Source organism: Salmo salar, chromosome ssa19 (assembly GCF_905237065.1).
Source record: "Salmo salar chromosome ssa19, Ssal_v3.1, whole genome shotgun sequence".
NCBI lineage: Eukaryota > Metazoa > Chordata > Actinopteri > Salmoniformes > Salmonidae > Salmo > Salmo salar.
The window spans coordinates 73,942,006-73,968,433 of NC_059460.1; the positions used below are offsets into that span (position 1 = coordinate 73,942,006).

Below are 26,428 nucleotides of genomic sequence, written 5' to 3' on the forward strand. Positions count from 1 at the left end.
ATAATAAAAAGTATGTCTGATTACAGTAGTGTGCTTTCAACGAGCACACTAATAATAAAAAGTATGTCTGATTACAGTAGTGTGTTTTCAACGAGCACACTAATAATAAAAAGTATGTCTGATTACAGTAGTGTGTTTTCAACGAGCACACTAATAATAAAAAGTATGTCTGATTACAGTAGTGTGTTTTCAACGAGCACACTAATAATAAAAAGTATGTCTGATTACAGTAGTGTGTTTTCAACGAGCACACTAATAATAAAAAGTATGTCTGATTACAGTAGTGTGTTTTCAACGAGCACACTAATAATAAAAAGTATGTCTGATTACAGTAGTGTTTTCAACGAGCACACTAATAATAAAACGTATGTCTGATTACAGTAGTGTGTTTTCAACAAGCACACTAATAATACAAAGTTTGTCTGATTACAGTAGTGTGCTTTCAACAAGCACACTAATAATAAAAAGTATGTCTGATTACAGTAGTGTGTTTTCAACGAGCACACTAATAATAAAAAGTATGTCTGATTACAGTAGTCTGCTTTCAACGAGCACACTAATAATAAAAAGTATGTCTGATTACAGTAGTGTGTTTTCAACAAGCACACTAATAATAAAAAGTATGCCTGATTACAGTAGTGTGTTTTCAACAAGCACACTAATAATACAAAGTATGTCTGATTACAGTAGTGTGCTTTCAACAAGCACACTAATAATACAAAGTATGTCTGATTACAGTAGTGTGTTTTCAACAAGCACACTAATAATAAAAAGTATGTCTGATTACAGTAGTGTGTTTTCAACGAGCACACTAATAATAAAAAGTATGTCTGATTACAGTAGTGTTTTCAACGAGCACACTAATAATAAAACGTATGTCTGATTACAGTAGTGTGTTTTCAACAAGCACACTAATAATACAAAGTATGTCTGATTACAGTAGTGTGCTTTCAACAAGCACACTAATAATAAAAAGTATGTCTGATTACAGTAGTGTGTTTTCAACGAGCACACTAATAATAAAAAGTATGTCTGATTACAGTAGTCTGCTTTCAACGAGCACACTAATAATAAAAAGTATGTCTGATTACAGTAGTGTGTTTTCAACAAGCACACTAATAATAAAAAGTATGCCTGATTACAGTAGTGTGTTTTCAGCAAGCACACTAATAATAAAAAGTATGTCTGATTACAGTAGTGTGCTTTCAACAAGCACACTACTAATAAAAAGTATGTCTGATTACAGTAGTGTGTATTCAACAAGCACACTAATTAATACTAAAAGATATCTTGCATAAAGCAAGGTTGACCTCTTGCGATGCTCCCTCTCCCTCTGTCTCTCTTACACACACACACACACACACACACACACACACACACACACACCTCACACACACTAACAAAAAGGTGTGGGCTGTATATCTAGGCTATTCTGAAGTCTGATTAGACTCCTGTATCGGCTGGAATTTTGTTTTGATTGAGTTGTTTTTCCAGAGATAACAAGGGTCTTCTGCAGTGACAGCATCATGCCCTTGATCTGTGTAGGGATCATTTTTCCACTGGCAAAATGGATTGCAATGACGTCAAGAAGTCATGTGCCAAATTTTGCCTGCTAGGTTATATACAGTAAATTGTCACGGGACTGTACACAGCCTGAATGTAGATTGCACCAGGTAAGGAAGTGCAGAAAGGTTTTTATCTACCATGCATGTACTGTACATTAGGACGTGTCAATCATAGCAGTCTTGGCAGATATGAATATTGTTGTTGATTTCTGTGAGAAGGAAGTCACTCTACTCGCCACCGCAGGGAGACGCTGTCACACAACCATGTGATCTGTCCCGTCACCATGCTTTCAGTCCAGACACATTGTGCCATCTACTGGCCATGTCAGCCAATCTACTGGCAATGTCAGCACAGTATACAATAACGGAAACATTTTTGTGCAAAGTGAAATAGGTAGCATATGTGCAGGAAAAAAAATATATACTGGGCCAGTGCTTTACACAAGTGCTGGAGATGACATAATACAGTGCCCTCTGTAAGTATTGGGACAGTGAATAATATTTTCTTTTTTTGACTTTTTGACTTCAAAATGTAAAAGTTTGGATTTGAAATACAAACAATGACTATGAGGTGAAGTGCAGGCTGTCAACTTTAAATGACAGCACTTTTTGTACATAGTCCCCCCAGTTTAGGGGACCAAAAGTATTGGGACAAATTCACTTATATGTGTATTAAAGTAGTAAAAAGTGATGTATTTGGTCCCATATTCATAGTACGCAATGATAACATCAAACTTGTGACTACACATTTGCTGTTTGTTTTGGTTGTGTTTCAGATTCTATTCTATTCTTATTTACAATAAAAATTTACTCCAAAATGACATTATTCTCCATTCATTTCTATAGGGCACAAATAATCTGAAAAACAAACAATACAAAGAGCAAATGCATCCAACAAACGTGTAGAGTCACAAACTTGATGTAGTCATTGTGTACTATGAATATGGGACCAAATACTTAACTTTTTACTACTTTAATACACGTATAAGTGAATTTGTCCCAATACTTTTGGTCCCCTAAACTGGGGGGACTATGTACAAAAAGTGAAAAAGTGCTGTAATTTCTACACAGTTCACCTGACATGGATGAAAACACCTGCAAATTAAAGCCGACACTCTGCACTTTAACCTCATAGTCATTGTTTTATTTCAAATCCTAACTTTTAGAGTATAGAGTCAAAATGAGAAAAACATTCTTCACTGTCCCAATAATTACGGAGGTCACTGTATGTTCAGCAAAAATAACATTCTGTACACTGATCCATGTGGTTTAAGGTTACAACGTTTCAACCTTCAAGCTGAGGAATGCAGGCTATGTATCAACCAATGTTTTGTTGAAAAGGGCTAGATTGGAGAATGTAAGTTCTCTAGTGTAGATCATGTTACAGGTAGAGTGGTTAGTGTAGATCATGTTAAAGGTAGAGGGGTTAGTGTAGATCATGTTACAGGAAGAGTTTAGTGTAGATCATGTTACAGGTAGAGGTTAGTGTAGATAATGTTACAGGTAGAGGGGTTTGTGTAGATCATGTTACAGGTAGAGGTTAGTGGTAGAGAGGTTAGTGTAGATCATGTTACAGGTAGAGGTTAGTGTAGATCATGTTACAGGTAGAGGGGTTTGTGTAGATCATGTTACAGGCAGAGGGGTTAGTGTAGATCATGTTAAAGGTAGAGGGGTTAGTGTAGATCATGTTAAAGGTAGAGGGGTTAGTGTAGATCATGTTACAGGTAGAGGTTAGTGTAGATCATGTTACAGGTAGAGGTTAGTGGTAGAGAGTTTAGTGTAGATCATGTTACAGGTAGAGGTTAGTGTAGATCATGTTACAGGTAGAGGGGTTTGTGTAGATCATGTTACAGGTAGAGGTTAGTGGTAGAGAGGTTAGTGTAGATCATGTTACAGGTAGAGGTTAGTGTAGATCATGTTACAGGTAGAGGGGTTTGTGTAGATCATGTTACAGGTAGAGGGGTTAGTGTAGATCATGTTAAAGGTAGAGGGGTTAGTGTAGATCATGTTAGAGCTAGAGGTTCGTGTAGATAATGTTACAGGTAGAGGTTCGTGTAGATAATGTTACAGGTGGAGGTTAGTGGTAGAGAGGTTACTGTAGATCATGTTACAGGTAGGAGTTTGTGTAGATAATGTTACAGGTAGAGGTTAGTGTAGATCATGTTAGAGGTAGAGTTTAGTGTAGATCATGTTACAGGTAGAGGTTAGTGTAGATAATGTTACAGGTAGAGGTTAGTGTAGATAATGTTACAGGTAGAGGGGTTAGTGTAGATAAAGTTACAGGTAGAGATTAATGTAGATAATGTTACAGGTAGAGGTTAGTGTAGATAAAGTTACAGGTAGAGGTTAACGTAGATCATGTTACAGGTAGAGGTTAGTGTAGATCATGTTACAGGTAGAGGGGTTAGTGTAGATAAAGTTACAGGTAGGGGTTAATGTAGTTAATGTTACAGGTAGAGGTTAGTGGTAGAGAGGTTAGTGTAGATAATGTTACAGGTAGAGGTTAATGTAGATAATGTTACAGGTAGAGGTTAACGTAGATCATGTTATAGGTAGAGGTTAGTGTAGATCATGTTACAGGTAAAGGTTAGTGGTAGAGAGGTTAGTGTAGATCATGTTACAGGTAGAGGTTAGTGTAGATCATGTTACTGGTAGAGGTTCGTGTAGATAATGTTACAGGTGGAGGTTAGTGGTAGAGAGGTTAGTGTAGATCATGTTACAGGTAGAGGTTAGTGTAGATCATGTTACTGGTAGAGGTTAGTGTAGATCATGTTAGAGCTAGAGGTTCGTGTAGATAATGTTACAGGTAGAGGTTCGTGTAGATAATGTTACAGGTGGAGGTTAGTGGTAGAGAGGTTAGTGTAGATCATGTTACAGGTAGGAGTTCGTGTAGATAATGTTACAGGTGAAGATTAGTGTAGATCATGTTACAGGTAGAGGTTAGTGTAGATCATGTTACTGGTAGAGGTTAGTGTAGATCATGTTAGAGCTAGAGGTTCGTGTAGATAACGTTACAGGTAGAGGTTCGTGTAGATCATGTTACAGGTAGAGGTTAGTGGTAGAGAGGTTAGTGTAGATAATGTTACAGGTAGAGGTTAGTGTAGATAATGTTACAGGTAGAGGTTAGTGTAGATAATGTTACAGGTAGAGGGGTTAGTGTAGATAAAGTTACAGGTAGAGGTTAATGTAGATAATGTTACAGGTAGAGGGGTTAGTGTAGATAACGTTACAGGTAGAGGTTAATGTAGATCATGTTACAGGTAGAGGTTAATGTAGATAATGTTACAGGTAGAGGGGTTAATGTAGATAAAGTTACAGGTAGAGGTTAACGTAGATCATGTTACAGGTAGAGGTTAATGTAGATAATGTTACAGGTAGAGGTTAACGTAGATCATGTTACAGGTAGAGGTTAATGTAGATAATGTTACAGGTAGAGGTTAACGAAGATCATGTTACAGGTAGAGGTTAATGTAGATAATGTTACAGGTAGAGGTTAATGTAGATAAAGTTACAGGTAGAGGTTAACGTAGATCATGTTACAGGTAGAGGTTAATGTAGATAAAGTTACAGGTAGAGGTTAACGTAGATCATGTTACAGGTAGAGGTTAGTGTAGATCATGTTACTGGTAGAGCTTAGTGTAGATCATGTTACAGGTAGAGGTTCGTGTAGATAATGTTACAGGTGGAGGTTAGTGGTAGAGAGGTTAGTGTAGGTCATGTTACAGGTAGAGGTCAGTGTAGATCATGTTACTGGTAGAGGTTAGTGTAGATCATGTTAGAGCTAGAGGTTCGTGTAGATAATGTTACAGGTAGAGGTTCGTGTAGATAATGTTACAGGTGGAGGTTAGTGGTAGAGAGGTTACTGTAGATCATGTTACAGGTAGGAGTTTGTGTAGATCATGTTACAGGTAGAGGTTAGTGTAGATCATGTTAGAGCTAGAGGTTTGTGTAGATAATGTTACAGGTAGAGGTTAGTGTAGATAATGTTACAGGTAGAGGGGTTAGTGTAGATGATGTTACAGGTAGAGGGGTTAGTGTAGATAAAGTTACAGGTAGAGGTTAATGTAGATAATGTTACAGGTAGAGTTTAGTGTAGATCATGTTACAGGTAGAGGGGTTAATGTAGATAATGTTACAGGTAGAGGTTAATGTAGATAATGTTAGAGGTAGAGTTTAGTGTAGATCATGTTACAGGTAGAGGTTAGTGTAGATAATGTTACAGGTAGAGGTTAGTGTAGATAATGTTACAGGTAGAGGGGTTAGTGTAGATAAAGTTACAGGTAGAGGTTAATGTAGATAATGTTACAGGTAGAGGTTAGTGTAGATAAAGTTACAGGTAGAGGTTAACGTAGATCATGTTACAGGTAGAGGTTAGTGTAGATCATGTTACAGGTAGAGGGGTTAGTGTAGATAAAGTTACAGGTAGAGGTTAATGTAGTTAATGTTACAGGTAGAGGTTAGTGGTAGAGAGGTTAGTGTAGATAATGTTACAGGTAGAGGTTAATGTAGATAATGTTACAGGTAGAGGTTAACGTAGATCATGTTACAGGTAGAGGTTAGTGTAGATCATGTTACAGGTAAAGGTTAGTGGTAGAGAGGTTAGTGTAGATCATGTTACAGGTAGAGGTTAGTGTAGATCATGTTACTGGTAGAGGTTCGTGTAGATAATGTTACAGGTGGAGGTTAGTGGTAGAGAGGTTAGTGTAGATCATGTTACAGGTAGGAGTTCGTGTAGATAATGTTACAGGTGAAGATTAGTGTAGATCATGTTACAGGTAGAGGTTAGTGTAGATCATGTTACTGGTAGAGGTTAGTGTAGATCATGTTAGAGCTAGAGGTTCGTGTAGATAACGTTACAGGTAGAGGTTCGTGTAGATCATGTTACAGGTAGAGGTTAGTGGTAGAGAGGTTAGTGTAGATAATGTTACAGGTAGAGGTTAGTGTAGATAATGTTACAGGTAGAGGTTAGTGTAGATAATGTTACAGGTAGAGGGGTTAGTGTAGATAACGTTACAGGCAGAGGTTAATGTAGATCATGTTACAGGTAGAGGTTAATGTAGATAATGTTACAGGTAGAGGGGTTAATGTAGATAAAGTTACAGGTAGAGGTTAACGTAGATCATGTTACAGGTAGAGGTTAATGTAGATAATGTTACAGGTAGAGGTTAACGTAGATCATGTTACAGGTAGAGGTTAATGTAGATAATGTTACAGGTAGAGGTTAACGAAGATCATGTTACAGGTAGAGGTTAATGTAGATAATGTTACAGGTAGAGGTTAATGTAGATAAAGTTACAGGTAGAGGTTAATGTAGATAAAGTTACAGGTAGAGGTTAACGTAGATCATGTTACAGGTAGAGGTTAATGTAGATAATGTTACAGGTAGAGGGGTTAATGTAGATAAAGTTACAGGTAGAGGTTAACGTAGATCATGTTACAGGTAGAGGTTAGTGTAGATCATGTTACAGGTAGAGGGGTTAATGTAGATAAAGTTATAGGGAGAGGTTAGTGTAGATCATGTTACAGGTAGAGTTTAGTGTAGATCATGTTACAGGTAGAGGGGTTAATGTAGATCATGTTACAGGTAGAGGTTAATGTAGATAAAGTTACAGGGAGAGGTTAGTGTAGATCATGTTACAGGTAGAGGTTAATGTAGATAATGTTACAGGTAGAGGGGTTAATGTAGATAAAGTTACAGGGAGAGGTTAGTGTAGATCATGTTACAGGGAGAGGGCAGTGTAGATCATGTTACAGGGAGAGGTTAGTGTAGATCATGTTACAGGGAGAGGGTAGTGTAGATCATGTTACAGGGAGAGGGTAGTGTAGATCATGTTACAGGGAGAGGGTAGTGTAGATCATGTTACAGGGAGAGGTTAGTGGTAGAGAGGTTAGTGTAGATCATGTTACAGGGAGAGGGTAGTGTAGATCATGTTACAGGGAGAGGGTAGTGTAGATCATGTTACAGGGAGAGGGTAGTGTAGATCATGTTACAGGGATAGGGGTTTCGCGTTGCCATAGGTCCAAAATCACGCCGCTGTCACGTCTCCCTTGGAGGTCTGGAGAATGTTGTATTGCAAAAAAGTTTTTTTAATGGTTGCTATATTTGCCGTACAAACTAAAAGATTTTTGATTGGATGTTACATTTCAAGAACCCTCTCCCCCAGATGCCCCAGATGCCTGTGTGTCACTGTATTCGGTCCAGGGAGTTGTTGTTGTGTGCTAGTTACAACTACTATTTTTGAAGTTATCAATGTGGCCGACAGTCTGCGATTGATATTTATTGAAATTGAAAGTGTATTACGCTGGTGAAGACAAACACACTTTTTGCCTTGTCGTCCTTCGTCCACATGGCTGTGCTTTGCTTCCACCAACAATATCGGGAAGATTGCCCATTTGTGTGTTTTTGTAAGGACAGTGGGAGAACCTATTCAAGTATGTAAATACATTTTTTAAATGTATTTAAGAAAAGACAACGACCCTAAGCACACAGCCAAGATAACGCGGGAGTGGCTTCGGGACAAGTCTCTGAATGTCCTTGAGTGGCCCAGCTAGAGTCCAGTCTTGAACCCGATCGAACATCACTGGAGAGACCTGAAAATAGCTGTGCAGCGACTCTCCCCATCCAACCCGACAGAGATTGAGAGGATCTGCAGAGAAGAATGGGAGAAACTCCCCAAATACAGGTGTGCCAAGCTTATAGTGTCATACCCAAGAAGACTTGAGTCTGTAATCGCTGCCAAAGGTGCTTCAACAAAGTATTGAGTAAAGTGTCTAAATACTTATTTAAATGTTTTATTTCTGTTTTTCATTTTTAATACATTTGCAAACATTTCTAAAAACCTGTTTTTGCATTGTCATTGTGGGGTATCGTGTGTTGATTGATGAGGGGGAAAAACTATTGAATCCATTTTAGAATAAGGATGTAACGTAACAAAATCTGGAAAAAGTCAAGGGGTCTGAATACTTTCCGAATCCACTGTAGGACTAAGTGACTAATCAACAGGATAGATAGACTGTAGCAGCAGCGCATGTGGTGAGTGTGCATCTGTTAAAATAAAGTTATGATTTGCTGAGGTCACTAGTGTCACCACATGATATGTAGGGTTGACCGACTTGACAGACTTGGGAGACTTGACAGACTTGGGAGACTTGGCCTATATACCAACTGTACTAGTTCTCCCCTAGCAGCTTTTCAATGGTGTATGTTTGTGTTTATGTTTGTATACCTGTTAGTGTTAAACATTAATATGTGGTGCGTGCGTGTAACCTGTGATTTTCTGTGCATACCGAATACCCACACTGTCACGGCTGTCTGAAGAATGGGACCAAGGCGCAGCGTGTGTTTCGTTCCACATTTTATTTAAACTGTGAAACTATGCAACACATACAAATAAACTAATGAACAAAACAACAAACCGTGATGAAGAGGTGCAACATACACTTACTCAAAATAATCTCCCACAAACCCAGGTGGGAAAAACAACCACTTAAATATGATCCCCAATTAGAGACAACGATGACCAGCTGCCTCTAATTGGAGATCATCCCCCCAAAAAACATAGAAATACAACAACTAGAACCCCACATAGAAATACATAAACTAGACAAAACCCCCAACATAGAAAAAAGTAACTAGAACCAACATAGACATAAATAAAATGGACAAAACCCTCTGTCACGCCCTGACCTACTCTACCATTGTCACGTCCTGACCAGTAAGGGGTCATTTTGTTATTATAGTTTGGTCAGGGCGTGGCAGGGGGTGTTTGTTTTGTGTGTTTTGGGGTTTTTGGGTTGATCTATGTTATTCTATTTCTATGTTTAAATATCTAGTTTTTCTGTTTCTATGTTGGAATTGTTTGGGGTTGGCCTCTAATTGGAGGAAGTTGAATCTCATTGCCTCTGATTAGAGACCATATTTATGTAGGGGTTTTCTCATTGTGTTTTGTGGGTGGTTTATTTCTGTTTAGTATTTCTTACCTGACAGAACTGTTTGGCTGTCGGTTTCTGTTTCTCTGTTCATGTGTTCTAAGTACAATAAATTCATGATGGGCACTAACCACGCTGCGCCTTGGTCTACTCCCTTCGACGGCCGTTACAACCATAGAAAAATAAAAGCTTTCTATGGTCAGGACGTGACAGTACCCCCCCCCCAAAGGTGCGGACTCCGAACGCAAAAACCTAAACAAAAAAAAAACAGGGAGGATTAGGGTGGGTGTCTAATGTCGGTGGCGGCTCTGGTGCAGGACGAAGAACCTTCACATCCTGCGGATCCTCCTGCATCGGAGGCGGTTCTGGTGCGGGACGAAGAACCCTCACATCCTGCTTATCCTCAAGCATAGGAGGCGGCTCCGGTTTGGGGTGTAGCCCCTGCTCCACTAGCTGATCCCTCCGCTTTCATGTCACCGGACCGCGGAACATCGCCGGAGGCTCTGGACTGCTGACCGCTGCTGGAGACTCCGGACTGCGGACCGTCGCTGGAGACTCCGGACTGGGGGCCGTCTCAGGAGGCTCCGGACTGGGGGCCGTCTCAGGAGGCTCCGGACTGTTGGCCGCCTCAGGAGGCTCCGGACTGGGAACTTTCGCCGGAAGCTCTGGACTGGGAACTGTCGCCGGAAGCTCTGGACTGGGAACTGTCGCCGGAAGCTCTGGACTGGGAATGCGCACTGGAGGCCTGATGCGTGGGGCTGGCACAGGTGGCGCCAGACTGGTAACACGCACCTCAGGGCGAGTGCGTGGAGCAGGAACAGGACACACCGGACTGGTGTCCCGCTCCTCAGCACACCCGCTCTGCAGCGCTCTCAATGCCAACACCTCTCTCTGGAAACTTGCGTCGAGTTCCTCACTCGTCTCCCTGACTGGCTCTGGTTCACCCCTCAGCTCTCCACGGTAAGCACGAGGAGTTGGCTCAGGTCCCAAACCTGACTCCACCAAACTCCCCGTGTGCCCCCCAAAAAATGTTTTGGGGAGCTGCCTCTCGGGCTTCCGTCGTTGCCGTGCTAGTTTCTCAAATTGTCGCCGTTCCTCTCTCGCTGTCTCCGCCTGCTTGCCTTGATGGTATAACGCCTCGTAATATCACCGTTCTGCTCTCGCTGCTTCCATCTCCTCCTTTGGACAGCGATACTCCCCGGGCCTTGTCCAGGGTCCTGCCCCATCCAGGATTTCCTCCCAGGTCTAGTCCTCCTGACCACGCTGCTTGGTCCGTTAGTGGTGGGAGATTCTGTCACGGCTGTCTGAAGAATGGGACCAAGGCGCAGCGTGTGTTTCGTTCCACATTTTATTTAAACTGTGAAACTATGCAAGACATACAAATAAACTAATGAACAAAACAACAAACCGTGACGAAGAGGTGCAACATACACTTACTCAAAATAATCTCTCACAAACCCAGGTGGGAAAAACAACCACTTAAATATGATCCCCAATTAGAGACAACGATGACCAGCTGCCTGTAACTGGCGATCATCCCAAAAAACAACAACATAGAAATACAACAACTAGAACCTCACATAGAAATACATAAACTAGACAAAACTCCTACATAGAAAAAGAAACTAGAACCAACATAGACATAAATAAACTAGACAAAACCCTCCGTCACGCCCTGACCTACTCTACCATAGAAAAATAAAAGCTTTCTATGGTCAGGACGTGACACACACAGCAGTAGCTCCACCTAAGCCCTCTCCTCCAGTAGCAATCCCATAATCACTCTCCCCACTCACAACCCAGCACACCCCAGTTGCTCGGCAACCGCCAAATAAACAGAGTGTCGAAGGCAAGCCTCCTCGCGCGTGGAGAAGCTAACTGGCCAGTTAGCACTGGAACAACAGAGTGACATCAGCGTGTCACAGAAGCCCTTATTTTAGCGGTGTGACAGTCACAACGTTCTCAGAGTCAGTGTATACTCTGGCCTCGCTAGCAGCTACATGACTCAGCTCACTCTCTGTACAGTGTCCAAAAAAGGCTCGCTCCATTTTAGGGCAGGAATGAATGTACAGTACTCGGAAACTCTGCTGCTAGACACTTGCTCGCAAGGCATGTCTAGATTAAACGATTGTCAGATTACAGTGTATTTATATTTCCAGATTCAGGCACTGTTTTTGCTCTCTCTTAATTGATAACTTGTGGAGGGAAAACTGAAAGCAGAAAGAGAAAAGCCTCATAGGACCTTAGAAATGCTTGTATGTTGTGAGAAATGCCCATTCTCAGCCACTTTGCGAGACGTGTTTTAAAGAACAGAGGGAGGACAATGTTTAGTCGTAAATGTGTAATTATGTTGGTACTGCAAGATTGGGTGCTAGTCACTATTAAGTATTTGAGTACACTATAACACCACTCAATCTTTCAGATGTCAAATGGATTGTGGGCTGCTGAGCTGAGTGACATGCATTCACACCTACCTGATATACGGGTTTATTATCTTGGTGTGTCTAGTCATTTGGTTTTGTTCTTTATTGTTGTTTAAGAGGCGTTGGTGGCCTGTCCATGAACCAGAAAGTGGATGTTTGGTACTGTAATACTAAGCTCTAGTTATGGAATTATGGAAAGCCTACCCTTATAGTTAGTCTGGAGCAGACTGACTGGTTAATTATGGATGGGAGGTGGAGAATGTGTCACAAGAGGTAGAGAGAGAGAGAGAGAAAGAGGGACAGGGAGAGCAAAGAGAGAGAGAAAGAGGGACAGCGCGAGAGAGAGAGGTACAAGGAGGGCAGAGAAAGTGAGGGAGATAATGTGATTGACTGAAGCAAGGAAGAGATTAACAGATAGATGTTGACAGAGGTAGAGAGAGAGGAGAGGGAGTCATGCTGAGGAAAGAAAGATGGAAAGAGATGCAGAGGAGAGAGATGGAGAGACTGGGAGTTAAAGAGGGAGATGGGAAGAGAGAAACAAAGAGAGCGGGTCATTTGAAGCCATGGAAACATGCATTATCAGCAGCCATGTCTTTCCTTAATGACTCATTTCCCATGCTAAATATGTGTGGAGTGACATCACAATGTTACTATTTGGTATTATGATGGATTTTTCTCCGTTGTTTAAATGACTCATCCTGAAGTAGTAATTACAGTTGAAGTCAGAAGTTTACACTTAGGTTGGAGTCATTAAAACTAGTTTTTCAACCACTCCACAAATAACTTGTTAACAAACTATAGTTTTGGCAAGTCGGTTAGGACATCTACTTTGTGCATGACACAAGTAATTTTTCCAACAATAGTTTACAGACAGATTATTTCACTTATAATTCACTGCATCACAATTCCAGTGGGTCAGATGTTTACATACACTAAGTATGTGCCTTTAAACAGCTTGGAAAATTCCAGAAAATGATGTAATGGCTTTAGAAGCGTCTGATAGGCTAATTGACATAATTTGAGTCAATTAGAGGTGTACCTGTGGAAATATTTCAAAGCCTACCTTCAAGCTCAGTGCCTCTTTGCTTGATATCATGGGAAAATCAAAATAAATCAGCCAAGACCTCCACAAGTCTGGTTCATCCTTGGGAGCAATTTCCAAACACCTGAAGGTACCACGTTCATCTGTACAAACAATAGTATAAACACCATGGGACCACGCAGCTGTCATACCGCTCAGGAAGGAGACGTGTTCTGTCTCCTAGAGATGAACGTACTTTGGTGCGAAAAGTGCAAATCATTCCCAGAACAACAGCAAAGATCTTGTGAAGATGCTGGAGGAAACAGGTACAAAAGTATCTATATCCAAAGTAAAGCGAGTTCTATATCGACATAACCTGTAAGGCCGCTCAGCAAGGAAGAAGCCACTGCTCCAAAACTGCCATAAAAAAGCCAGACTATGGTTTGCAACTGCACATGGGGACAAAGATCGTACTTTTTGGAGAAATGTCCTCTGGTCTGAGGAAACAAAAATAGAACTGTTTGGCCATAATGACCATCGTTATGTTTGGAGGAAAAAGGGGGAGGCTTGCAAGTCGAAGAACACCATCCCAACCGCGAAGCACGGGGGTGGCAGCATCATGTTGTGGGGGTGCTTTGCTGCAGGAGGGACTGGTGCACTTCACAAAATAGATCATCATGAGAAAGGAAAATTACATGGATCTATTGAAGCAACATCTCAAGACATCAGTCAGGAAGTTAAAGCTTGGTCGCAAATGGGTCTTCCAAATGCACAATGACCCCAAGCATACTTCCAAAGTTGTGGCAAAATGGCTTAAGGGCAACAAAGTCAAGGTATTGGAGTGGCCATCACAAAGCCCTGACCTCAATCATTTAGAACATTTGTGGGCAGAACTGAAAAAGTGTGTGTGAGCAAGGAGGCCTACAAACCTGACTCAGATACACCAGCTCTGTCAGGAGGAATGGGCTAAAATTCACCCAACTTATTGTGGAACGCTTATGGAAGGCTACTCGAAACGTTTGACCCAAGTTAAACAATTTAAAGGAAATGCTACCAAATGCTAATTGTGTGTATGTAAACTTCTGACCACAGCGAATGTGATGAATGAAATAAAAGCTGAAATAAATCATTCTCTCTACTATTATTCTGACATTTCACATTCTTAAAATAAAGTGGTGATCCTAACTGACCTAAGACAGGGAATTTTTACCAGGATTAAATGTCAGGAATTGTGAAAAATTGAGTTTAAATGTATTTGGCTAAGGTGTATGTAAACTTCCGACTTCAACTGCATGTATTGTTCCTCAGTATGATACCCTTTGCGATTAACTCATTATATCAGCTCTCTGCACATAGATACTGTTCTGTGGGGTGTTTGTAATGTTCTGATAACGTCTAGATAACATCTGCACCATGTCACTGCCCAGTCCAGGCAGCCAACCAACAACATTCCACAGCACAGTAACATTCCTTATCAAAGAATAGCTACGTTCCATTCTTTGAGACAGTGGGGGTGGGGGCTCTATCTATTAACAGTGGTTAGACTACCGGCCGTTCTCAATACAGATATCAAGTTATTTGTCCTATAAGGAGAGCTTAGTCTTGGTTGCCGTGGAGAGGTTTTGACAGGCATTTCTGCTCAGTGGAGATTGGCTAATCTTCCTATAGGGAGAGGGCTCAGCACAGGGACTTTGCTAACATTTTCCAGCCACTGTTTTTCTACCAATATGTTCATAGTTATACTTTGTTGTTGTGAGGTCGACATGTAGTGATGGAGAAAAGGGTCCCTCCCGGTTGCAGATCTGAACAGGTTAAATCAAGTGCAGCTAGAGTTTTAGAAAGAAAACAATCCAAGTCTGGTACAGTCCTTGAACCCAGGTCTGGTACAGTCCTTGAACCCAGGTGTGGTACAGTCCTTGAACCCAGGTCTGGTACAGTCCTTGAACCCAGGTCTGGTACAGTCCTTGAACCCAGCTGTGGTACAGTCCTTGAACCCAGGTGTGGTACAGTCCTTGAACCCAGGTCTGGTACAGTCCATGAACCCAGGTCTGGTACAGTCCTTGAACCCAGGTCTGGTACAGTCCTTGAACCCAGGTGTGGTACAGTCCTTGAACCCAGGTTTGGTACAGTCCTTGAAACCAGGTGTGGTACAGTCCTTGAACCCAGGTCTGGTACAGTCCTTGAACCCAGGTGTGGTACAGTCCTTGAACCCAGGTCTGGTACAGTCCTTGAACTCAGGTGTGGTACAGTCTTTGAAGCCAGGTGTGGTACAGTCCTTGAACCCATTTGTGGTACAGTCCATGAACCCAGGTGTGGTACAGTCCTTGAACCCAGGTGTGGTACAGTCCTTGAACCCAGGTCTGGTACAGTCCTTGAACCCAGGTTTGGTACAGTCCTTGAACCCATTTGTGGTACAGTCCTTGAACCCAGGTGTGGTACAGTCATTGAACCCAGGTGTGGTACAGTCCTTGAACCCAGGTCTGGTACAGTCCATGAACCCAGGTCTGCTACAGTCTTTGAACCCAGGTGTGGTACAGTCCTTGAACCCAGGTGTGGTACAGTCCTTGAACCCAGGTCTGGTACAGTCCTTGAACCCAGGTGTGGTACAGTCCTCGAACCCAGGTGTGGTACAGTCCTTGAACCCAGGTTTGGTAAAGACCTCACATAGACATTGTGTTCTTAGTTTCATTCCATACACTGCATTAGCATGCAAGTTCACCAGGATCTCACTTCAAACCGAGCCACATAAGAGGCAGCTTTGACAGACGGGTCGGTCATTTCCACACATGGCTCCCCCTCTGTGAATTCTTGTGTGTTTTAAGAGGTTTTATTAAGGGAATGACAACAGGAGGGTTATTAGTATAGGCTGTTCTGGAGTGTGTCCAAACAAAAAATAAGTAATTTTCCACACCTTCTTCTCATAAATGATCATCCAAAACAGCAAATGTTGATTTCTTATGTTGTGAAATTAATGACACATCATGAGAATGGCCGCAAGTGTTCAGATAAGAGATTCCATTTTGTCATCCTATTTATTGATTATCGGTTATCGGTGGAATTATCGGGCGATACCAATAGAGCGGTAAAAGGTCAATATCGGTGAACTGATATATTGATCGGGCTCTAATTACAACACACACAAATACACACACACACGTACACAAAAGAGTGGTCCATATACCCTCTACAATCTTCACATGACAAGAACAGAATAACAATAATGTTACCAAACGGAAACTGCGAGAGATAACTCCGACACGGTGCTTTTATCTGGTGAATGTTTAGCAACAGTACTTGAAAGAATTCTGAGCTAAATGTCCAAGCGGTCAGGCAAAGTCAAGGACATTTCTCACAACCTCTCTATCTTGTTTGCTCTTTCTCATTTGCGCCCCCTCTCCCTCTCTCCCTCTCTCCCCTCTCTCCCTCTCTCCCCTCTCTCCCTCTCTCCCTCTCTCCCTCTCTCTTTGGCATGTACTCCTAATTGCATTTCAGTTCCAAAAAGTCAGGACTCAGGACAGGATTTTGGGAGGGATTAGTTTAACCCCGTTCACAGGAAAACACTTTTTTCTGATTTAAATGAGGTTGTTTGGGAGATTAACCAGCACATTAGTGCCCCCTAAACAGGAAATAACAGGGGAGAGACAGGGACATGATGGATAAGAGAGGAGATCCATCAGAGCCTATTTAATTCTGATTATATAAGACAGACAAAACTACCTTTTGAAGAAGGGTCAAGCCATTTTACTTTGTCTCTGTTGAGGTTTTGAGATGACAATGGGCATCAAAGGCCTTATGATCCTAGGGAAATGTTGATGTATATTTAGAATAATTGAAAAATCGAAGTGGCTTGACTTTGTATGATGCGTTGATGATGGTTTCAGGCAAAATAACTATTCAGTTATTTGAACTGAATGAAAATATAATGTAGGTATAGGGCTGTGGCGGTCATGAAATTTTGTCAGCCGGTGATTGTCAAGCAAATAACTGCTGGTCTCATGGTAATTGATTGTTAATTGACATAAACACATTTAGCATCTCCTGGCTTCCACACATAGCCTACAAGCCACTGATGCAGACCTTTGGAACATCTACATTTTAAAAAGTCTAATAAATCCATGTAATATAGCCTACACCATCACAATAAATCCATTATTTATTTTAGACAGGTCTAAAGAAACATGGTATGAATTAAATGTAGTCTATTTCTATTTCAAGAGAACCGAATAGCATACTCTGAGTTGTCCTTATGTTAGGCCCTGATCTGGATATGCCATATTTCCATGGGCTACACTACTTCATTTAGCAGACAACATTTGCTTAGAATTCCGTGGGATTATTTTATATTATGTTATAGTATGAAGAATACAATTGAACATAGCTGAATAAAATAGAAAGGATATGTTTTCCATATGATTTGAGGAAGTGCAAACATGTGGCTATTTTGTGTTGAGCGGTTAACACCTCTTAAGGATTTGACCCTTTTTTTAATGTATTTTTTTTATTATTTTTATTTTTTACAATTTTCGCCTAAAATGACATATCCAAATCTAACTGCCTGTAGCTCAGGACCTGATGCAAGGATATGCATATTCTTGATACCATTTGAAAGGAAACACTGAAGTTTGCCGAAATGTGAAATTAATTTAGGAAAATATAACACATTAGATCTGGTAAAAGATAATACAAACAAAAAACATGCGTTTATTTTTTATTTTTTTCTCATCACCTTTGATATGCAAGAGATAATATAATATTGCAGTTTAGGCGCAATTTTTATTTTGACCACTAGATGGAAGCAGTGTGTGTGCAAAGTCTCAGATTGATCCAGTGAAGTATTGCAATACTGGACAATATTTTGTATCCAGGCTGCCCAAATGTGCCGAATTGGTCAATTGATACATTTTCAAGTACATAACTATAGAGAACATACAAAAATGAGATGGTAATACAAAATTCAAGTTTACACACTCCCAGAAATGTTATCCTCTTACATCTAGACGTTCCGCTAGCGGAACACCTGCTCCAATATCCAATGATAGGTGTGGCGCGAATTACAAATTCCTCAAAAATACAAAAACTTCAATTTTTCAAACATATGACTATTTCACAGCATTTTAAAGACAAGACTCTCCTTTATCTAACCACACTGTCCGATTTCAAAAAGGCTTTACAGCGAAAGCAAAACATTAGATTATGTCAGCAGAGTACCAAGCCAGAAATAATCAGACACCCATTTTTCAAGCTAGCATATAATGTCACAAAAACCCAGAAGACAGCTAAATGCAGCACTAACCTTTGATGATCTTCATCAGATGACACACCTAGGACATTATGTTATACAATACATGCATGTTTTGTTCAATCAAGTTCATATTTATATAAAAAAACAGCTTTTTACATTAGCATGTGACGTTCAGAACTAGCATACCCCCGCAAACTTCCGGAGGAATTTGCTAACAATTTACTAAATTACTCACGATAAACGTTCACAAAAAGCATAACAATTATTTTAAGAATTATAGATACAGAACTCCTCTATGCACTCGATATGTCCGATTTTAAAATAGCTTTTTGGTGAAAGCACATTTTGCAATATTCTAAGTACATAGCCCGGCATCACAGGGCTAGCTATTTAGACACCCGGCAAGTTTAGCACTCACCAATATCAGATTTACTATTATAAAAGTTTGATTAACTTTTGTTGTCTTCGTCAGAATGCACTCCCAGGACTGCTACTTCAATAACAAATGTTGGTTTGGTCCAAAATAATCCATCGTTATATCCAAATTGCGGCGTTTTGTTTGTGCGTTCCAGACACTATCTGAAAGGGTCAATAAGGGTCGCGCGCATGGCGCAATTCGTGACAAAAAAAATCTAAATATTCCATTACTGTACTTCGAAGCATGTCAACCGCTGTTTAAAATCCATTTTTATGCCATTTTTCTCGTAAAAAAGCGATAATATTCAGACCGGGAATGTCCATTTAGCTAAACAGAGGAAAGTAAACAAAGCTTTCGGTCGACGCGGGCACGAGCCTGAGTCTCACAGTACTGTAACCAGCCACTACCCAAACGCGCTACTTTTTTTCAGCCAGAGCATGCAAAGCCACGATTCAGCATTTTACCGCCTTCTGAGACCCTATGGCAGCCGTAGGAAGTGTCACGGGACAGCTAAGATCCTCACTCTTCAATAAACAGAGACAAGAAGAACGACACCTTGTCAGACAGGCCACTTCCTGCATGAAATCTTCTCAGGTTTTTGCTTGCCATATGAGTTCTGTTATACTCACAGACACCATTCAAACAGTTTTAGAAACTTTGGAGTGTTTTCTATCCAAAGCCAATAATTATATGCATATTCTAGTTACTGGGCAGGAGTAGTAACCAGATTAAATCGGGTACGTTTTTTATCCAGCCGTGAAAATACTGCCCCCTAGCCATAACAGGTTATACATGATGGATCATTAGCTTATACACTAACTTTCACACATCTAGATGGCCCGGGCGGGGTAGGTGTGGAGCCAGAGACAGCAGGGGTTCAAACTGTAGAACCCAGTTCCTATATTTGTATATAAAAATTGGTTTTATCAAACAAAACTATGCTAAATTTTATCTCTGGGACCCTCAGGATGACAAATCAGAGCAAGATTACTGAATGTAAGTACATTATTTACCTTCAGAGGTGAATGTATCAAACCAGTTGCTGCGATAAAAGTGTTTTGTTGTTGTGCACTCTCCTCAATCAATAGCAGGGTATTTTCTCACTGTAATAGCTACTGTAAATTGGACAGTGCAGTTGGATTAACAAGAATTTAAGCTTTCTGCCCATATAAGACATGCCTATGTCCTGGGAAATGTTCTTGTTACTTACAACATCATGCTAATCACATAAGCGCACATTAGCTCAACCGTCCCTATCATGACTCAAGGCGAGACCCAGATGCAGACACAGGAGGCAGATGGTTGGAGTTTAAGATGTTTAATAAATCCAAAGGGAGTAGGCAAGAGAATGGTCGTGGCCAGGTAAAAGGTCAAAACCAGTTCAGAGTTCAGGAGGTACTGAAGGGCAGGCAGGCTTGAGGTCAGGGTAGGCAGAATGGTCAGGCAGGCAGGCATGGAGTCCAGAAAACAAGCAAGGGTCAAAACCGGGAGGTCTAGCAAAAGGAGAAAAGGCAAAGCAGGAAAACGGGAAAATCTCTGGTAGGCTTGGACATACAAGACAAACTGGCACAGAGAGACACAAAGGGATAAATACACTGGGGAAAACAAGTGACACCTGGAAGGGGTGGAGACAGGTGAAACAGATCAGGTGAATGCACCAATTTGTAAGTCGCTCTGGATAAGAGCATCTGCTAAATGACGTAAATGTAAATGTAAATCAGGGTGTGACCGTTCTGGTATAGGGACACCAATCCCGTAGAGGTTAATTAACAAAGAAACAGGTCCTCCTATTATGCTTAATTTAGAGTTATTTATGCAACTTTAGTTGTAATGCAAATGTTAGGCTATATGTTTAGATTTTTTACACATTTTACACATTTTTGTGGCCACGATGGCCACAAAAGCCATGGATTTTTTTAGGGGGTATGCCGCCGGGAAATTCCAGGCATGATCAAGTGCTTGTCAAATTGTGAATGAGAGACTGATGAAGTGTGTACCACCTGCACAAAAAAACTAAGCAGAGGTCATGCCTTTCATGCAACTTTTTTCAAATCATCATTAGATTCACATCATGCAGCTTTAAAATGTGTAAAAAATCTAAACATATAGCCTAACATTTGCATTACAACCCTTGGGCTGAATATAATAATTATAATTCCCTTCTCCCGGCTGAGTGCTCTGAAACACCTCTCACTCACATGGCTCTCTCAGATAGCTCAATTCTCATTAGCCAATGCCCGTCACTTGATCAGGTCTTTCTCACAGGCTACAAGTGAAGACAGACACATCGGGACGGAACTGCGCACGTCTTTATCCAATTCCGAAGTGCATATTAAAGATATTGGAAAAACTGTCCACATTTACTTTTCGTCAGCCAACAAGCTGAGTAGGCCTAACGAACAGCAAAAGCACTAGCCTATGTCAATCTACTATCCCCATAGTACAAAAGTTGACCTATTCTACACTGTGCGAGAATTGAATGTCCAAACAGTTGGGACAGTTGTGGGATGCGATAGATCCCAAAGTAATACAACCACTAGTATCAAAAACCTTTTTTACGCAATGTGGCTCACGCAACAGATCAGAACATTTAGCTTAAAATGTTGATAAACTATTAGGCTATTTCTTCACATTATAAGCGCAGCACATGGCAGTAGGCTATAAGCACCAATATTCCAAAATGCAATCAATGAGCTGGAAAACACCATTCTCAAAAGTGACCACAAATGTGATTTTGCATTTAATGCTTTTATTATAAAGGTGAATTTTAATTTGTATGCATTTTTACCTTCCCCAAACTTGAAACTCACACGCTGCTTATGTATGCTAGTTGTAAAGGGGATTAATGTGCTTAATTTTAAGAAGTTATTTGGCCACTCTATTTGTGATACAAACCTTATCAAAATATATAGGCCTATGGGCTAGGCTACATGAGGTGTGCGATTATGATTTTTTAAAGTTGCCAAAAAAAGGCATGTGCTCTTTCTTGCTTTACTGCGCAGAAGCTGGGCATCATTCACAAGTGTTAGGCCAATATAGTCACCCATCAGGCTATTCTTGATTTAATCTGATCTATACTTATTCTAAATAATATACTGTGGCCTCCTGAGTGGCACAGTGGTCTGCATCCCAGTGCTAGCTGTGCCACTAGAGATTCTGGGTTTGAGTCCAGGCTCTGTCGCAGCTGGCCATGACTGGGAGACTAATTTTGCCCAGCGTCGTCCTGGTTAGGGGAGGGTTTGGCTGGCAGGGATGTCCTTGTCCCATCGCGCACTAGCGACTCCTGTGGCGGGCCGGGCGAGGTGCACTCCGACACAGTCGCCCGGTATACAGTGTTTCCTCCGACACATTGGTGTGCCTGGCTTCCGGGTTAAGTGGGCATTGTGTCAAGAAGCAGTGCGGCTTGTGTTTCAGAGGACACACAGCTCTCGACCGTTGCCTCTCCTGAGTCAGTACGGGAGTTGCAGTGATGAGACAAGACTTTAACTACCATTTGAGGAGAAAAAGGGATACATTTTTTAAAATAATAATAACATTCTGTAAGTGTGATATTTGTTTTGATTTAGAATGGACCATTATCATGCACCTGTCTCAAAACAGGCAGGGAAAAAATATATGTAAAATATATGTAATCTATGCACTTAAATAGCGAATTAAGGGCGCTTTTCTTGTGGTTCATTTTCATGACAAGCCAGGTAGGCTATACTCCTGTTGTAAAGTTGAGAAATAAATATACTAGGCCTAGCCTATAGAAAGCTGATGGGAACCTCCTCTTTTTAATAGAGGCCAACACTGTTTACTCACGCAATTGCATAGCCTATAGAAATGTTACGCAACATGAGCTCATGGGTTCTCATTAAGTGTTTGATTCGATTTTTGATTACATTTGCATTGATGTCAGAGTGATTAGAGGGACAATAGAGTGCTGAGTACCAGGCAGTTAGCAAGTTTGGTAGGCCACTAATGACCATCAGCAGCATCAGAGCTTGGAGAAGCCTAATTACCGTGACTAAACGGTCATGTGGAATTTGACTGCGATGATGACTCGTGTGGCGATAATACGGTCACCGTACAGCCCTATGTAGGTATTGTATCACACTATAAAGGTTGGACTATCTCACTCTGATTAAGAGGATGTTGTGTGTCCTTGGCTTGATCAGAAAGGAATATGTGCTGTAGTGATAATCTCTCACAAGTGGACTCTTTTTTTTCCCAAAATACTTGTTTTTCCCACACATTTTCCATCATTGTCCATTTATTCATGTTTTGGGAGCATTGAACTGAACCCATGGTAACAGCCTTTAATGGTAGTAGTACTTAACCACATTGGATGGATCTTGATAATTACATAATTTAATTCTTACTGTAACAACATAGAGTGCATTCGGGAAGTATTCAGACCCCTTGACCTTTTCCACATTTTGCATTGTTCTAAAATGGATAACATTTTCCTTCATCAATCTACACATAATATTCCATAATGACAAAGCAAAAACAATGTTTGCTGAAATATCACATTTACATAAGTATTCAGACTTTTTACTCAGTACATTGTTGAAATACCTTTGGCAGTGATTATAGCCTTGGGTCTTCTTGGGTATGACGTTACAAGCTTGGCACACCTGCACAGCTATTTACAGGTCTCTCCAGAGATGTTCGATCAAGTTTAAGTCCGGGCTCTGGCTGGGCCACTCAAGGACATTCAGAGACGTGTCCCAAAGCCACTCCTGCCATATCTTGGCTATCTGCTTAGGGTCCTTGTCCTGTTTGAAGTTGCATTTTCGCCCTATTCTTAGGTTCTGAGCGCTCTGGAGCAGGTTTTCATTAAGGCTGTCTCTGTACTTTGCTCCGTTCATCTTTCCCTCGATCCTGACTAGTCTCCCAGTCCTTGCTGCTGAACAACATCCCCATAGCATGATGCTGCTACCACCATGCTTCATCGTAGGGATGGTGCCTAGTTTCCTCCAGACATGACGCTTGGCATTCAGGCCAAAGAGTTAAATCTTGGTTTCATCAGACCAGAGAATCTTGTTTCTCATGGTCTGACTGTCCTTTGGGTGCCTTTTGGCAAACTCCAAGTGGGCTGTCATATACCTTTTACTGAGGAGTGGTTTCCGTCTGCCCACTCTACCATAAAGGCCTGATTGGTGGAGTGCTGTAGAGATGGCTGTCCTTCTGGAAGGTTCTCCCATCTCCACAGAGGAACTCTGGAGCTCTGTCAGAGTGACCATCGGGTTTTTGGTCACCTCCCTGACCAAGGCTCATCTCCCCCGATCTCCCCCGAGTTTGGCTGAGCGGACAGTTCTAGGAATAGTCTTGGTGGTTCCAAACTTCTTCCATTTAAGAATGATCTTGGGGACCTTCAATGCTGCAGACATTTTTTGGTACCCTCCCCTAGATCTGTGCTTTGACACAATCCTGTCTCGGAGCTCTACGGACAATCCCTTCGAACTCATGGCTTGGTTTTTGCTTTGACATGCACTGTCAACTGTGGGACCTTAGACAGGTGTGTGCCTTTCCAAATCATGTCCAATCAATTGAATTTGCCACAGGTGGACTCCAATCAAGTTGTAGAAACATCTCAAGGATGATCAATGGAAACAGGATTCACCTGGGCTCAATTTCGAGTCTCATAGAAAAGAGTCTGAATACTTATGTATTTTTTTCATTTTTAATAAATTTGCAAAAAATTCCCCAAAACTGTTTTCGCTTTGTCAGTATGGGGTATTGTGTGTAGATTGATGAGGAAAAACATTTATTTCATCAATTTTAGAATATGGCTGTAACGTAACAAAATGCGGAAAAGGGAAGGGGTCTGAATACTTTCCGAATGCATCGTATACTGTTATTTGTTTTGTACTATTACGCAACTGCATTGTAAGTGAGTAGACTATATTAATTATGTTAATTAACCCATCAAACTACTCTCCGTAGTAACAAAGAACTATGTACTCCTGTTGCGCTATAATTCTATATTTGGGGGGATTATTCCTGATCGCTTTGTCGCCAAATCTAATTATGAACTTTGGCTCCCAGGTAGGCATGAAGAGCTTTGTGCAATTATAGTGTTATTAGTGTTGCTTTATAATTCTCTTGATTCTCTAACTTCCTCAGCCCATGATGTGTACAATACAACCGGCTCTGTGTTGTCGCTCCTCTCTTGCTGAGTTTTCCGGACTGACTGCTGCGTCTACGGAACAATTTTTTCTCCCTCCCGCACGTGCCCCTGCACCTGCCAGTGTTCAGTCAAGCATAGACTTCCCAAAGAAAGACTCAATAGTCTATAAATATCACCCCCTCACAAAACACTGCTCCCTACAGATCTGCTATCTTAATTTGATCACTGCGCTGCAGGAAATGCAAATTGTAGTGTATTCAAGGTTTAACCTCGTCAGGCCAAAGGACGGTGGGGGGTTGGTAGCATAGCGGTTATAGTGTTAGGCCGGTAACTGAAAGGTTACTAGTTCGAATCCCTGAGCGATATGATGAAACTGGCTCGCATGAGAACCGCCAAAGGAACAGAAGACCCAGAGTTACCTCTGCTGCAGAGGAGAGTTCATTAGAGGTAACTGCACCTCAGATTGCACCCCAAATAAATATTTCACAGAGTTAAAGTAACAGACACATCTCAACACCAATTGTTAGAGGAGACTGCGTGAATCATGTCTTCATGGTCGAATTGCTGCAAAGAAACCACTACTAAAGGACACCAATAAGAAGAGGAGACTTGCTTGGGCCAAGAAACACAAGCAATGGACATTAGACTGGTGGAAATGAGTCTAAATTAGAAATTCTTGGTTCCAACTGCCGTGTCTTTGTGAGACGCAGAGTGGTTGAACTGATGATCACTGCATGTGTGGTTCCCACTGTGAAGCATGGAGGAGGAGGTGTGATGGTGCGGGGCTGCTTTGCTGGTGACACTGTCTGTGATTTATTTAGAATTCACACTTAACCATCATGGCTACCTCAGCATTCTGCAGCGATACGCCATCCCATCTGATTTGCGCTTAGAGGGACTATCATTTGTTTTTCAACAGGACAATGACCCAACACACCTCCAGGCTGTGTAAGGGCTATTTGACCAAGAAGGAGAGTGATGGGGTGCTACATCAGATGACCTGGCCTCCACAATCACCCGACCGCAACCCAATTGAGATGGTTTGGGATGAGTTGGACCGCAGAGTGAAGGAAAATCAGCCAACAAGTGCATATGTGGGAACTCCTTCAAGACTGTCTGAAAAGCATTCCTCATGAAGCTGGTTGATTGAATGCCAAGAATGTGCAAAGCTGTCATCAAGGCAAAGGGTGGCTTCTTTGAAGAATCTCAAATTTGTTTAACACTTTTTTGGTTACTAGTGTTATTTCATAGTTTTGATGTCTTCACTATTATTCGTCAATGTAGAAAATAGTAAAAAATAAAGAAAAACCCTTGAATGAGTAGGTGTGTCCAAGGTTTTGACTGGTAAATACGAATCCAATGGTAAAAACAAACCCACGATGTTGAAAACAGGTTAGATGTCCAAAACACGCCGACATCACGGTGGGACTGAAGGCAATCTAAAGTTTGTAATTTCCACTTCAACATTTCAGACTTGATTTGCCCTAAAGAAAAATGTGTCAACTCCTACAAAAATGTTGATTAATTATTATCCACATAATAATTCCCATTTATTGTTGCTGCAGGATTATTTACCTGCTGTAATAAGCAGGGTCAAATTATGATAGCGTATCTGTACATACAAATTAGCTCAAGCTGAGGCTGAGAATAGAACACTAGCTTTGAGGCAGTGTGCTGCTCTTCCATTCAGAGTGCTCAACCTTTTGCTTTCG

At 41.2% G+C, this 26,428-nt stretch overlaps 1 protein-coding gene across 6 annotated transcripts in view; it reads left to right on the top strand.

Moving 5' to 3' along the window:
• prkag2a (protein kinase, AMP-activated, gamma 2 non-catalytic subunit a) overlaps positions 1 to 26,428 on the top strand; it is a 157,431-nt gene that overhangs the window by 56,786 nt on the left and 74,217 nt on the right. The window lies entirely within an intron of this gene.